The sequence below is a fragment of the Lathamus discolor genome, chromosome 9, assembly GCF_037157495.1.
Source record: "Lathamus discolor isolate bLatDis1 chromosome 9, bLatDis1.hap1, whole genome shotgun sequence".
Classification (NCBI taxonomy): Eukaryota; Metazoa; Chordata; class Aves; order Psittaciformes; family Psittacidae; genus Lathamus; species Lathamus discolor.
Window position 1 is genome coordinate 8,689,260 of NC_088892.1, and position 15,187 is coordinate 8,704,446.

Consider the following 15,187-nt stretch of genomic DNA (forward strand, 5'->3'; position numbering starts at 1 on the left):
TCTGAAATACCAGAATTACGTCGCATGAGCACTTAAGCAAGGGGCCATTTCATCAGCGTGTAGTTTTTTGGGACTAATGCTGGGTAACTTGAACTGCCCTTCACGTAGCTTTGCCAGAAGATAGAAGTCTTATTCCGTCCAGTTTGCGACCTGTCATTTAAAAACCAAACAAATAAGCACACTCCAGAAAAACAACAAGGAAAAGATGTTCCATACTAGAATGTGTACTTATGGCAGAGGGCTGAAAGAAATCCAGTTTCATTCACACAGGCAAATGGAGGCAGAAAATCGAATCGTTACCATAGTAGGAGAACTGCCTTCACCACACAGTAGTCCTGGATTGTCCTATATTTAAATTAAGCAGTCTGGTTGTAAGTTATTCTTTGAGCAGCAGGTACACTTCTTTCACCTGCTCTTACAGTTTTCTTTTGCTCAGACATTAATGTCTACAGTTTCACAGTGAGATGCCTTTCATGTTGCTCTTGGATCATTTTAGTGTCTGATGGTGTTTTGAGGTGAAAAGCATCTTTTCTCCCAAATACAATCACTCTTTACAAACACCCTTGCCTTGCTTTGAGCACCAGGGTAATCTTCTGCAGTGATTCTCAAGCTGGGAGGATGAGAGGGCAAAGGAAAGGGAGAGGGTACAACACCTAAGGAGGTAGGATTTGAAAAGGCTGAGAATAACTCCATTCCCACACAGCTGCTGGTACGGGACAGGAGCTGATGGGGCCATTGCATCTGTGACCCCATTTATCTGAGTCCCTTTCCACCCTGTGGATGGAGCTCAGTACAGTATATAGTCCCAGCTCCAGGCTTGTCCATTCCCTGCAGCAGAAATAGCTGGAACCGCCTGGAAATCCCAGGGATTTGAGTCTGCAGATGCTCTGTAAAGCCCTAGTTCCCTCTGGCATATGGGTCCCCCACTGCCAGTGAGGCCCCTGAAGGGACCTAGGGAGAAGGCAGGATGAGGGCCAGCAACGCAGCGTATGGCCCACATCCCTGTGTGTCTGGGGTACATGCAAGGGGAGACTTTCAAACCAGTCAATGTATGCAGTGACCATGTGAAAAAAAGAATCACCTTTCTGCTCGAATTGCCTCTTCTTCAGTTGTTCTTTCTATGTACCATATGGGAGCAAGGGCTCGTCTCTTGCTTTCTGCACCTTGTACTGCTTTGCAGCAGTGTGGGGAGCAAAGGGAAATCTAATGGATATTCTGGGACCTCACTCCAAATATTTACAGCCCTATTTACAACAGATAACATAACTAGCAAGGACAAACCAATGAATGGGAATATATTTTTCCAGTTTGGGTGAAAGGCGCTAATGTAGAAATGCTCTGAAATGTATACAGAATAGTAATGATGTGAGCTTGGGAGGCTGACACTGATGCCTTCTCCTCAGAACAAGGAGGTGGGGTAAGACCCACTGGTCTGTTCCCTCTCAACCTAGAGAAGAGAAATTTCTCCCATGGGTGATGGCAGGAATCTAACTCAGTTTTAGGAAAGATAGCTAACCAAAGAAGTAGCTCCAGTGGTATTTATTCTGACAGGGTTAACGCTGTAATGTGTATGCAAACAGAAACATGCTTACCCATATGTATTTCTCAGAGGCCATTAAGCATTTACAGTGGTCAGTCAACTAAAAAATCCTGGAAGCAGGGAGCTAAAGGTAAAATAGTACATTACCAATGCAGTTTATCTCCTGAGGCAGTCCACAAAGCCTGTGGGACACCCCACCAGAGCTGTCTAGGCCAGCAAAGCCTCACTGCAAACAAACCATGACAGAAAAAACAATTACAGCTCCAACATCTAACAAGACCTGTTGCTCTGCTCCTCATCCACCTTGCTTTCTTAACAGGACAACCCAAAGCTTTCTAGATATAGAATCTAGCAAATTTTTTATTCCATAGAGCTCAGACCAACAAGAGCTTACACCCAACACTAACAGGTTTTGTTGCAGGAAGGAAAGTGACTTTGAGTCTTCAGGATAGATCTTCACCATTTCAGTGCCCCAAAGAAACAGGCTTTCTGGGAATGTTCCCCCTGCTCCCCCATCCCTCTCTCCTGCTCTGACTCCTTCTCAGGTGGCTGATATGGATCCAAGATGATGGTACCAGTGTGATGGCCATGTAGGGCCACTGCCTTTCTGACTCAGAGACTGGGAACTCGAGACTGTAAGGAAGGCCACCAGAAGTTTCTTTCCACGCCTGCCAGAGAATGTGAGTGCCTGGTCCAGCCTCTGAGGGTGGGTACCAAGCTCCAGATGCTTCTGATACAGGTGACCACTGGATAGGAGTTTATTGGGAATATTTTTACATACAGTGGGGTTTTCCGAAGGCTTCCACATGTAATTATCAGGAGTAATTGTATACAGAGTCAGTCTGAGAAAAGGGGCTATAGAAGGACCAAACTGAGTGTTACTGAACAGGAACCAAGGAGAAGCCAGTTCTAAGATGGATTTTTCAGGTTAAGATGTTTTGGCTATTTAAAATTAAACCCCTTCCAAAGGCACATGGATCACCAACACCCACAATGAGGTACCACAGCAGGAGTCTCTAGCTGCATGACAAGAGGTAGTGGAGGCAGGTGCTGTGACACATGGTGATATTTACATCCACAAATGTTTAAGTTCATGCAAAACTGTGGAGCCTGGCAGGGCTCTTTGTGTTTCATTCATGGGGTGACAAAGGAAGAGCTCTGCAGTCAGGGAGGAAGGAGACCTTGCGAAATATCCATCCCGTATCCTGTATCTCCAGTGCAGTCAACAGAGTTCTATCAGGGCTAAATTTAACCCACTGAGAATAACGAAGTGACAGTGTATCATTTTGGCAACTGCTTCCAAATTCATGAGAAACACCAGTTATTGCTCAAGTGCCAGTAGTTGACCAGCCCTGGTTCAGGGGAAGAAGCTTCCTGATTATAACCAGAGACTGGTAGTCTTAGTTGAACTTTGATTAGGTGCACAATAATTTTCTGCGACAAAATGTCACTGATCTCTGTAGCTGTAACCAAGTCACTACTTGTCACCCAGGGAAGCTGGAAAAAATAAAGGCAAGTCTGTTTAACTTCAAATTTATCATCATCAGCTGAGGGATCTCAAAGCACCAGTATTTACTGGAGCGTTTCATTCTCCCCATGTACATCCTGCCCCCTCCGGTTCTTCATTCCCCAGGCTTTATCTTCTGCATGATCATTCAGAACACATTCTTGGGCTGCTATGTTTGCAGCCTGCAGACTTCACAATAGCAGTCCTCCAGAGCTGTACAGCTTGTCTGCTCTTTAATAGAATAGGATAGGATTCTATGATTCATTTAACTGGACCAGAATAGAGCAAGTCAAAAATAAAGTCCCTCTGAAACACATTTAGTGTGAATGTTAAATATTCAGCAGCAGCTCTTTTGTTTTCCAGATCTGCTCCTATTACACCATGCTACTGTTAATGTAGACGTGCTTACCTGTCAAAATGATCCAGGCTTGCTTGTGTGTCTATTGAACCTGTTCAAACATTTTTAGCTGGATGGATTTTAACCTGGATGGTGGTGGCAGAACTGAGTTAGGGAGCAAGCAGGCATGCAGACTTACTGGCACCACTGTGGAGACAGTAACCCCCAAGGAAGACAGCCTCAAATGAGCCAGAATAGCGCCTTCAGCCTCAGGCCAGCTGAGCCATTCCTGGGAGCCAGGCTAGCTCATGGGTGCACTGGGCACCAAACTGCAGTGCTGAAGTTGGCTCCTAAGTTCTCCTTCTCCCTCTGCAAGACATCATAGGCTCACCCATGTATTCATGTATCAGGCTTCACTGACTGACATCAAATTCCCCCTGGAACATAAGTATGCACCTCCATGAGTGTTTTACCCTCCAAGTTAGCCCCTACTTCCACTCATCTCTTCCTGACCTCTTTCACTTGCCACTGTGATTGGAAAACCTTCTCTCACTCACTCACAGAGCAGCTGCTTATAATCTCACTTCCCTCTGCTTCTCCAGGGCTCTAATAGTGACTTGGTGTTCCAGGCATTCCAGCTCCTACAGAGCAGGGAGGGAGCTCTCAGTCTTGCCACTAACTTTAAGTCAGTTCTCCCCACTGTACTGAAACTTGGTCAAGGGAATCAATGCACTGGAGCATAGGGCTCAGACAGCCATGAAGAGGGAAAACTGGCCCATGTTTCCAGGTGGCAGTGTATAGTGTGGAAGATGATCTCAGCACTAACTGTTTCAGACAAACGACCATTTACCAGTTCTTTCCATCTAAGTCTTGGCTCCATTCATTTTGCCTGAGACTTAGATCTATTTTTGGAAACTTTAAAAATATACAGGCGGTTGCCAGCCATTTTTATTCCAATGCAGGAACATTATATACTGAAGACATTTCTCTTGGTTCCTGCTCAAATGGCAAGCTTTTTCCAGGTGAACACCAAATTGACCCATGGCAATGCTGTCCAAGCAAGTATTGCAGCACTTTCTGGGCTGGAGCATGAAATAGACCTAAAAAACCCCAACAACCCAGAACATTATTGTGCGGGAGATGCCTAGAACAGGAGTCTAATCTGGGAATGTTCATGCTGTCTCTCCCACCCAGCTGATTCACTCACAAGTGAAGGGAATTCCCTCCCAGCCTGTTAGCACTACAGGGTGTGATCAGTCAGGGTTGAATGACTGTGAGAGGCATGCACCACTGAGCATCCCTAATTTCCACTCTGCATCCAGTTCTTCTTTTCCCCACTGCAAAACACGATGGTGCACCACAGAGCACACACCACCCAGCCCAGTTAGGCGTGACAGAAGGCATCCTTCATTTAGCTTTTTATTAAACATGTGGCATCTCTGATACTAAAATGCAGAGAAATAAGGCATTTAGGATATTTATACCAGCAGAGTGAGTGGGTTATAAAAATGACGCATGGATAGTGGATAGGTGGATAGATAGAGAGATAGATAGACAGACAGATAGATAAACAGATAGGTAGACATATGGGTATATACATACATACTGTGTTCTCAGCTGCTCTCTGTCTCAGAAGCAGCTGTCTTCAGCCACAGAGAAGCAGACAGTCACAATTATGCCTTTTACGTTTCAGGACAGTTCTGTCTTCATAGAGAACACAGACTTCCATTTCTCAAACACAACCATGCCTTTATCTTTCTTTGTCTTAGAGGCTGGTTTTTTCCTCTCACTTCACCCATTTCTGTTTGGTTTTAAGAGGACAAGGGGAAAAAAAAAAGCCTGCAATGTCAAAACTAGTTTTTCAAGCCCAAAAACGTGTTTTGAGAAGATCCCCAAGCCCAGGAGCCTTCCCCCACCAGAAACCTCCATCCTCAGCCACCCTGGGGGCAGGGAGGATTAGCTTACTGATGTTTGTACAGTGCTTTGAAAACACAAAAGCTCTCTGGGTAATTCTCTTAGAAACCACACAAACCACCAAGATACCAAAGTCCCTCTCAGTGAAAGGCTAGTGTACAGCTAAAAATAACCATTAAGGAAAAAGGATGGCTCCTCAAGAGCACAGGAGATATCAGAAGTCCTCACTGAAGATGGCCTTCCAACAGCCCCAGAGCTGTGTCGCAGCATTCTGAACTTCATGGCTGTGCATGTGCCTTCTGGCTTTCTGTGAGCATCTGAGAGAGAAGCAGCAGGGCCAGGGTCAGGCTGCCTCTTCCCGGAATCACAGCACAAGGCTCCCTAACAGGTCAGCAAGTCTCCCTGAGCTCAAAGTGCACCATCCTTTCCGAGGGGTGGTGGGGATGACAGAGGGCACAGCAGTTTCCTACAGCACCAGCTGCTGGCAGGATCAGTGGAGCCCCATGGTTCAGCCTCCATCCCTCTGTAGGCAGAAGCAACCAGCCTCTCAAAGAGCTCTGAGGGGGACTGCTAGAGACTGCCGTGCTGTCCTCTGCTGCCAGGAGATGAACACCTAACCTGAGTCAGTCAGCAGGCCCGCGCTTCTCTGGGAGGAGTTTAACCTACTTGCTTGTATTCTTTCTCTTCATCTTGCTCATTGCAGGACCACCAAAGTCAGGGAACACACCTACATGTTTTGAAAAGCATGGAGAACCATAGGAGTTTGTTTCCTAGCTGCTTCCAGATTCTCTGGGCAACCTGTGCCAGTGCCTCACCACCCTCATCGTTCCTAATATTTAACCTAAATCTTCCCTCTGTCAGTTTAAAGCCATTCCCCCTCTTCCTATCCCCAAAGGCCCCTGTGAAAAGTCCCTCTCCAGCTTTCTGCTGGGCCCCTTCAGGTACCGGAAGGCTGCTGTAAGGTCTCCTCGGTGACTTCTCCAGGCTGAACAGCCCCAGCTCTCTCAGCCTGTTTTCATAGGAGAGGTGCTCCAGCCTGAGTCTTTTCCTGGTTTCATGTTATTCCGATTACTTGATGCATTTGCAGGAGCTGAATGCTTTCACAAACTTCAGAAGTATAGGAAAAGAATGCTGTAAGACTGGACAGAATAGCGTCGGATAGCATCGCATAGAAGCAAACTCCTTCTCAGTGGTCAGTGTGTCCTCATGTCGATATTTACAGTGTAAAGTAAAGATTTCAGGCAATGTCAATTCAGTAAATATTTCATTTCAGCAACACAAACACACAACTAGAGCCGCTCCCACAATAACCAACACAGGGCCACACACCACCTGCATAGGTAACTTGAGCTTTCTTGGAGCAAAATATAAACCCTGTATTGCCCCACTGCAGCATGCAAAACTGGTGCGGTACATCCCTGTACCACACTGCATTTCATTAATCCATCCCTGAGCTGATGCCTTCTTCCGGAGAAAATGGAGTGCTTTGAAAGACTGGCCCAATAATCTCAGGAATTACTGCAGGTTGTTCTCTCTTGCCTCAGTTTCCCCAGTTAATGCTGAATTACTGGATGCTGATGGTGTTAATTAATAGCTGCAATGCACTCAAAGGGCCAAAGGTGGAAAAAAAGATTATGGCGTTACTCAGCTTCCCAGGATTCATTTGATATTATGAGTATTCTGGGGGACTGACAGGGAATCTGCCTTATTCATAACTAGTTTATATCTTACTAGTCAAACCAGTAGGCCCTTGTGAATCCTCTGAGCATGTGGGGGTCTTATGGTGGGAAAACGTTAAAAGCACTGTTAGAAACACTGCTAAGGACTCTCTGTAGTCACAAGAGGCTTCACACCAGATCTTTGTCCAAGCTCGTGGATGCAGGAAGCTGACACACTGTCTTTGCCCCAGCATTGCTGTTATTGGTAAATAGGGAATATAAAGCCCTGTTTCTCTAGAGAAATAAAAGACATAAGACAGTGAGAAGAAAACATATAGATTACTGGGGGTTGGCTGGTGTGTGCTGAGCAGCTCTTTGCATTTCAGAACAGAGACGGCAATGTGGTGTCACTTTAACTGCACATTTCTGCATAGGTGATGCTCAGTCCATCTCAGCTTTATGGCTGGTATCAATATTGTGCAACAGGACAAGGAGATGTCAAAATAATGGAATGCTGACCATGTCCAAACACCTCTCCTTGTGTGGAGGTGTTGGGGCTGACCTTTGGGACCTTTAATTTCTGGCCAGAAGATCCTGTTCCTTAGATACACATGAAACATGTCAAAAACCAGTGCCCACCTACCTTTCTGAGCTGCTGAGCAGCTGATGTCCCAAGACATTCCTTGGCTTTGATGATCCAGCCATTTCTCCCCTGGATGCAGACAAAAGCACTGACTTGCAGACATGTGCAGGCTGCTGACACCTACTTCAAGGAGAATGAAATTAGGAAGCTGTTTTATCCACCACAAACTACCACAGACAACTCTTTTCCCGCAGGCTTTTCCTCCTTTCCATGAAGATGCAGATGATTCTGAATTAATTGAAATGGTGAATTTGAGAGGGAGCAGCCCAAGCTTCCTGTGCCCCGTGATACATCACACATCCTGGCTTGTTACCATTAAAATGCAGCAGACATCCCCTTCCCTCCCCTCCAAAACCTACATGGACTAACCTACTTTATTACACAACCGCACCCTGCCATGCTTGTTCAGTCCCTGCCCCAGGCTTCTGCGTGTCCACAGCAGGCCAAAACACAAATGCACCAATAAACTACAAAGCTGAAAAAGCCAACACCTTCCCTGGGTTTCTGTCAGGTTACTTCACAAGGTCCATTTCTTGGGCACTGATATTAATGTTGTATCTGTCCACTTGATGTGAATCTCATCAATCGACTTCAGAGCACCGAAAAGGCCAAGCGTGAGGACACAGTATGTATTCAAATTACCTGAATCTTTTTTGAGGGTCACCTGAAAAGGGCCTTGGTCAGGCACATCGATCTGATGTCAGCTCTCTGCTGGAATTTTGCTACCCTCTGGCATTCATATACCCAGATCCACAGCGCCCTGGGGATTCAGGTAGTCACAATGAACATGCTCACCCAGAGAAAGCTGCTGATCTGTACAGCCCCATAGAGACAGTATTCAAAGGGTCTCTTCTTGCACGAGTATCAAGGGACCCTTTTTTCTCTGATACCACTCAATGGCATTCACTAAGAACGCTTACAGAGAAGGTAAGAACAAAATACAGAGGTTTCCTGGTTCCTGCTAACAATCGTGGAAAACAGAGACTCAAGAACCCAGCCTAGTGGACTCTTACTGATTATACAATAGAGAAGTACACAATTCTAGAGCAATCTTAAGCACGATGCTCCTTTGGATGGGTTTTTTTTTTCTCCTAAGTTAGCAGATAGATGATGAAACATTGAGAATGTTTTGTAGCTCCCTATTGTGCCCTTTAATAAGGTCAAACCAGGATTAACAATGTTGTCTGGAGGAGTTCAACCCAAGCAGTCTCGGCTATCTTCTTAAACACAGTCTAAGTCATCTAATTTGTGTGACATTCAGTCAAATGGATTTTTAGTCATTGTTTTCAGAGCCACGTTCCGCTTCTTCATTGTTAGCTACATGGGCCTCCCTGAATGGTAGTACAGCCCAGGTGCTGAGCATCACTCTGGGTATTGATCCAGACTCTGCCCCAGTCTGGAGAAGCTTTCTGTCCTTTCCATATCTCAGTCACTGAGAGACCTCTGCAACACTGGGGTAATGTCTTTCACCAGGAGCCTTCAACCTTTGGGGTTAAACAAAACATGTTGAATACCATCTAGTACTTTCTGCTTTCCCAAGCCATACCTGTACAGTGTGCCAGTTTCCATCCAGCTGCATTTTCATGCAGTTTCCATTTTACAGTATTTAGAGGAAATAGAACAACAAAACACAAATGAGGTATTTATCTCTTTTTAGAAGATATCCTTTCACACAGGATGTGTTTCTATGAATGCTAATACTGGATCCACACAGTTCTGGAGCACTGACAGTAAACTTTTCATGGGGAGCAGGCAAGGACACTTCTGCCTGGTTAGCTGGGTCATCTTGAGTTTTGCTGACTTCATGTTTTAATGCTAGCACACTTCAGCAGAGATGAGATGTGATCTGGCACGAATCTATAGGGGCCTGCACAGGTGATCCATCTTCTGGGACAAACAAGCTCAGCAATGTTTTTCCAATAAATCTTAACCAGAAGAAAGAGCCACCTCTGGACTGGCTTCATGTATCACCAGGCCATTGTGTTTCTGGTCTGTTACTTAGAGTCTTAAAGCTGGATTTAGCCCTGAAGTCTTCCAGATTCTCTTCCACTTTGTTTTTGCCTAGATTTCCACAATAAATGGAGACAAATTCTCTTCCATTGTGTTTTTTGCCTAGCTTTCCATGATAAATGGAGTCAAACTTTCCAGGATGATTCACCCTGGCTATAAGCAGAGATAAACCAGTGGGAATCAAGCGTGCTTTGCTATTGTCCCATCCTCATCATCATAACCTAAGCTGCTATTATTTTTACTTTGTCATCTTTACTAATCTTATTCTACACCACTTAATATTTGTTAAAAGGGATGAGGTATTCTCATAAACCCCAATCACACTGCATCACAGTACTGTGCTATTTTTGTCTTTGTCATACCCAGGAAACACGGCATCACATCATGCCATAAAACTGAAATGGGATCAAAGCAGCAAAGGGCTGTGTCAGAAATCATACAACACTATCCTGCCCTGCAGAGAACTGAAGCAGCCTGCAGTGTGTAAGCATAGGCTGAAACGCAGTCTTATGTGGGCAAGTCATTCCTGTGCTGTGGGAATGAAATGAGAGACTCAGCACATGACCCAAACTTCCTCCTGCACATACAAGGATCAATATCCTAGAAACACATGGGAGAGCATCTTAGATGAACATTCACGCCACATAGAACTCCACAGCTCCTCCCCACCAGAACTGCCACCATCCACCTATCACCAGGTACTGCTGCTGTACTCTGCTGCTGCCTCTCCTGACATTTTGCAGGCCATGTGTTTTCATAAGACTTGGCAAAACTCCCAGAGATGGAAGAACTGCACACCAAATCTGGCCAATTCAGCACGTAGAAGAAGGAACTCCTCTCCTCCCTTCCATTGCCAAGCCCACCTGATAACCTCAGCACTCTGGTTAGATACAGAAGAATAGAAGTTAATTCGAGTCCTCAACACCCGCCAGCTATCCCAGTGCTATCTGAGCAATTTGCTGTCCTGGTGCCTTGCTCACAGCAGAGCCTAGCATAAATATGCAGGTTCCTGATGCTGTCACCAGAACCCAGCCCTTGAGTTCATTGCATGCATGAATAGTTGTGCATTAATTTCAGTTCACTTCAGCTCCCAGTACTGCACTGTGCAGCATTAGGAGTGAGGAGCAAACTACTTAGTGAGTGATAATCATCTTGTGTATCTAGCTCTGCAAAGAGCTCAGCCTGGTGAAGAATTTAATGGCTTGGTTCTCCTATTCCTGTTCAAAAATAGATCAAGGGGAACAACTAGAGAAGAATGATACTAGTAAATAAAGTTTGGGATTACATTTGGGATTAACATGAAAAAGAAACAGAATAGTCTTGCAGTTTACTGGACAAAAAATAACAGTGATGTCTATGTTTTGTTTGTTACTACTCTCAGTTGGACTTCCTGGAATATCAAAGCGGGTTGTTCCCCATGATCTATTCTGGACTTTTCAAATCTCCTTAATGGTAAAACCAATCTAATTTCCTGAAACTATTTGGAGGTATGGGATTGGTTTAAACCCACATGAAGAGAGTACAACCTATTCTGTAAGGCAGTGGTTCATTTAATCTCAATGCTTCAGTTTCCTTACATATAACATGAAAACACTAATGTCTCCTGTTTCAAGAACAAAAAGCCACACTGTAATTACTGGCGTTTGCCAAGCAGTTGGCAGGTGTGCAGGGGAGGGTATGGGTACAAACGATTACAAACACAGCACTGTATGAATGTATTTATGTACTTAAGAAGTTTGTTACCTTGCTTAGGAAAAAACAAACTCTGCAGATATCCCTCTGTGTCTATCTGGAAGGCTGCCCAAAGAGACTGTCGCTGAAGGGTGTGGTGTGGAATCAGCCCACTTATCATCCCTCACAGAAGTCATGAGAGCCCATCTCTGTGACCCTGATTCTGTTCTTCTTTAGGGGGCTGCAGAATGAGCGCAGTGATTCAGGATTAACTGTAACTGAGACACAAATCTGACCTGTTGGGTCCAATTCCAGTACAGTTCATATATTCAGGCTCAGGAAAGCAAACGTTTCACTGGCAATCTCTGCTATACTGAGGACTAGCTTCACCTTCAAAATTATCCACTAACTCCATCATGTTTTATACAACCCACAGCTTTTGACTTGACTCCCTTGTTTGTAGAGGGATTTGGAATAAAAGTGGGTGCTGTGAAAAAGTGGATGCCTGGGAATGACGGACTGACATGATTTTGGCGAGGGGCTCCCCTGTGCTTGCCCCCACATAAGAGTGTTTCTTATATTTCAGCTCTGCTTCTGAAGTAACCATGGTTCAAGGCATCCGTATTTCACGAGGCATAAACGGTTCCCCTTTAGGAAAAGTAAAAGCAGTTTTTCCTGTTTGTGAAATTTCCACGCTGCCAAGAACAAGAAAGCTTTCGAAACCCTATCTTTGCTGCTTGCAGAGCTTCACTGCCTTATAGGGCTCTGAATCCCCTGGATTCACACTGGGGGCGGGCTGGGAATGCTGGCTTTTCCTCCTTCTGGGTGATTCTGGGAGGCCCGCAATGATGTCATGGTACATTTTAGGCTACAATAACAGGAAATCATCAAGTGTTTACACTGGCAGACTGGGCTGTGATGTGATTTTCCTCCTTTTCCTCTCCACCCCCCCCCCCCCCCCCCCCCGCCCACCTCGCCCCTGCCATTGACTTCCTTGATGTATCTGCTTCCTCCGATTAAAATACTACAAGGTGACAACGCTGAAGGAGGAAGAAGGGAAGTGGGGGAGGGAGACCGAAAAGGATGATTTTAAAAGGATGATTTCCCTTCCCCTCGTAGCACTCACTCAACACCCCCACCCCCCTGGCTCTGTGCACACTGGGTTAGAACAGCAGCCCAGACGCTTGGCCTGCTGAGGCATTAGAGGATGTACCTCTCCAAGCTGCTGACATGAAAAAGAAACTCTCCCTTCCCTAGCACAGCTGAGTCACAGATCTCCCCAGCAGTTTTACTTCTGAACTTCCCTGCCACACCAGAACAGATGAGAACATACGGCATAGGCTGATGGACCCGAAGGAGGTCCGTACTTTCAGGGCTTGTGGCAGAGGAAGGATGGAAGCGAACTTCACCCAGAGACCATGCCACAATTTGAGGCCAACATCAGGTTTCAGTCAGAGGGGAGTGAAGTTTCCAGGGTTGGGCTGGGTTTTATGCGCTGCTTGGACCAGGGATGCACAGCAAGAGTGTTAGGTATTCTGTGCTTTCCAGCTTGCTAATACTGGAGGGAAGAAAGAGGAAGATATAAGTGTCCAGAAGACAAGTGTCCATCTCCCATCCCCTGGCCAGTGAAAGCACTCACCGTCTCTACCTTGGCGTAAATCATCCCCAGCCAAATGATACATACTTGGAGCAGAAAAAATGCTGGATAATAAAGTGGTGTGTTTGTTTATCCTTGCTGAGACTTCAAGTGTCAACCAAGCCTCAGGCACAGCTGAAGCAAAGGCAGAGAATGAGGCCACGCTTGTCTCAGCTGAGGGAAGTAATGGAGGCTTGGCTGATGTAACTATGGCCTTCCCTTTTCTGCTGCATCTGCCTGCTCCTTTCTTGTCTCATCCTGCCAAGTCCAGACATAACCAGCATAGGAAAGAAGAGAGTAAGAAATAAAATTATTTTATTTCTGTTGTCTATTTCTCTCCGTTCGTGCACCATCAGCAGCACTGCCAGCTTTAAATCATGGCAAGAAATCTCCCAAATGGAAGAGCAAAACGTCTGTGTCAGTCACTCCACAAAACCAGCAGGGTGCAGGAAGTCTTCCTCAGAGCACCATGGCTCTGTTCAGTGCATTTAGAAATTGCATATCCCCAGCTCATAAAGCTCAATAGCAGAAAAAAATACAGAGGCCCTTAGACCCTGTATTTGTGTGTGTAAAGTGCCGTTTGCAGTAGGTAGCAGAAGGAACAGGAACCATGAAGATGTGACTTCACATTGTAAGTTACTCAGATACTTATCTGTGGCCAGTGACAAGCTGACACAAACTGCATTAAAGCTGTTGGTGTTATGTCCTCAGTGTTGTTACCTGAGGCAGCTGATCAGGGCTGTTAGGGAACGACCATCCCAGTAATGCTCACACACTCATCTTCCAGCATGGGTATATCTTGGTCCAGAATAAACAGGAAGATTTTGCCCCTAGCGGGTACCTGTGATCTTAAGCCCACTTAAACATATACTTCACTCCCAGACATGCTTAAAATGAAGCACAATCTTAAATGCTTTGCTGAATGAGGGGTTGAGGCTTTCTTCTCTTTAATAATCCCAAAGACAAATTGGAAGGGTTTACCCACTGGCAAATGGTGTAGACTAATTAGCTGAGCTTGAGGGAGCAGTTTAAAGATCAAGAGTCCCATGCACCCTAATTATTATTATTAAATATACCTCCAAGGCAGCGATGTGAGAGACTTGTGCACTCTGTCACAAGGCTTTTAACAGCAATAAAAGCAATAGCCTAAAACTGCAACATGATCTACACTACAGAACCATACTGGCTGCCAAGATCCATCTGAATAGATATGGATGTGATTCTTAATGCTGCTAACACAGAGGGTAACTCCATGCAAGGCTGGGGTGAGTGAGGGATACTCACGTCTTATTTTGCTCCCAAATAAATGGTGGGATGGAGATTTGTTTCAAAGAAACCCATGCAAACAGCAGATTGAAGTCAACCTCACTACGTTGTCCATGCCTCCTTCTTAAATAGTGACAAAGGTGGCCTCGCTGGAGAACGACTTCTGCAGTTTGGCAGCCAAAAGAAAGGGTGGCTCCAAGTAAGGCCTTTGGTGCAGGATTATGGGGAAGAGTCACTCCTCACAAGTTTTCCTCCACTGCTCCTCTGCAGGCAGGGATAGGCTGAAAGAAGGATGCTCAGTGTTAGGTAGGAAGGATTTAGGCCTTCCACAGGCAGCTGTTTTTTCCAGGCACAACCTTTAAGCTGAAAATCGGTCAGCTCAAGATGTGGTAGCATCAGAGCGGTTACAAGCTGCCTGGCCACAGTAAGTGGACAGGACCTCCCATACACACACACACACTCTCATCATTCAGTTACTAAGAATTTTCCATCAGTTCTTTGCAAACTTTGTGGGACCTGAATAAAAACCTTTTCAGACAAATAGAACAACGTCAAATCTAAGCCTGTCCAGGAAAGCAGTGCTGCAATTGCACAGAAACACAGAAAGGCAGAAATATCTGGAAGGGGCACTAGTACTTCAGCGAGCAAAAGTTTAATAGCATGACTATCTGAGAGCCAGTGTATCTCTTTTGGGGGCTTGTTCTTAAGTCCCAAGGAGCATCCAGATTTTGGAACTTTCATTCATTTCCCGCATATGTCAAAGGCATTTGCTTTCTGTGAGTCAGAGCCTGGGGCTTCACCAGACGCTGACTTCACCATCTGTAACTGAATTTCCCTTTGCTGCTGAGTCACCCTGCCCACAGACAGGCTGTGGAGATGCCCTGTGCAGATGCCGGCTGTGGGAGTGTGCTGCACCAGACCCTACATTTTCCGTACCCTGAGGGCCTAGGAAAGTCACCGCCCTCACTGGCACAATGAGCTCTCAGCAGTCATGGTGCTGCCAGG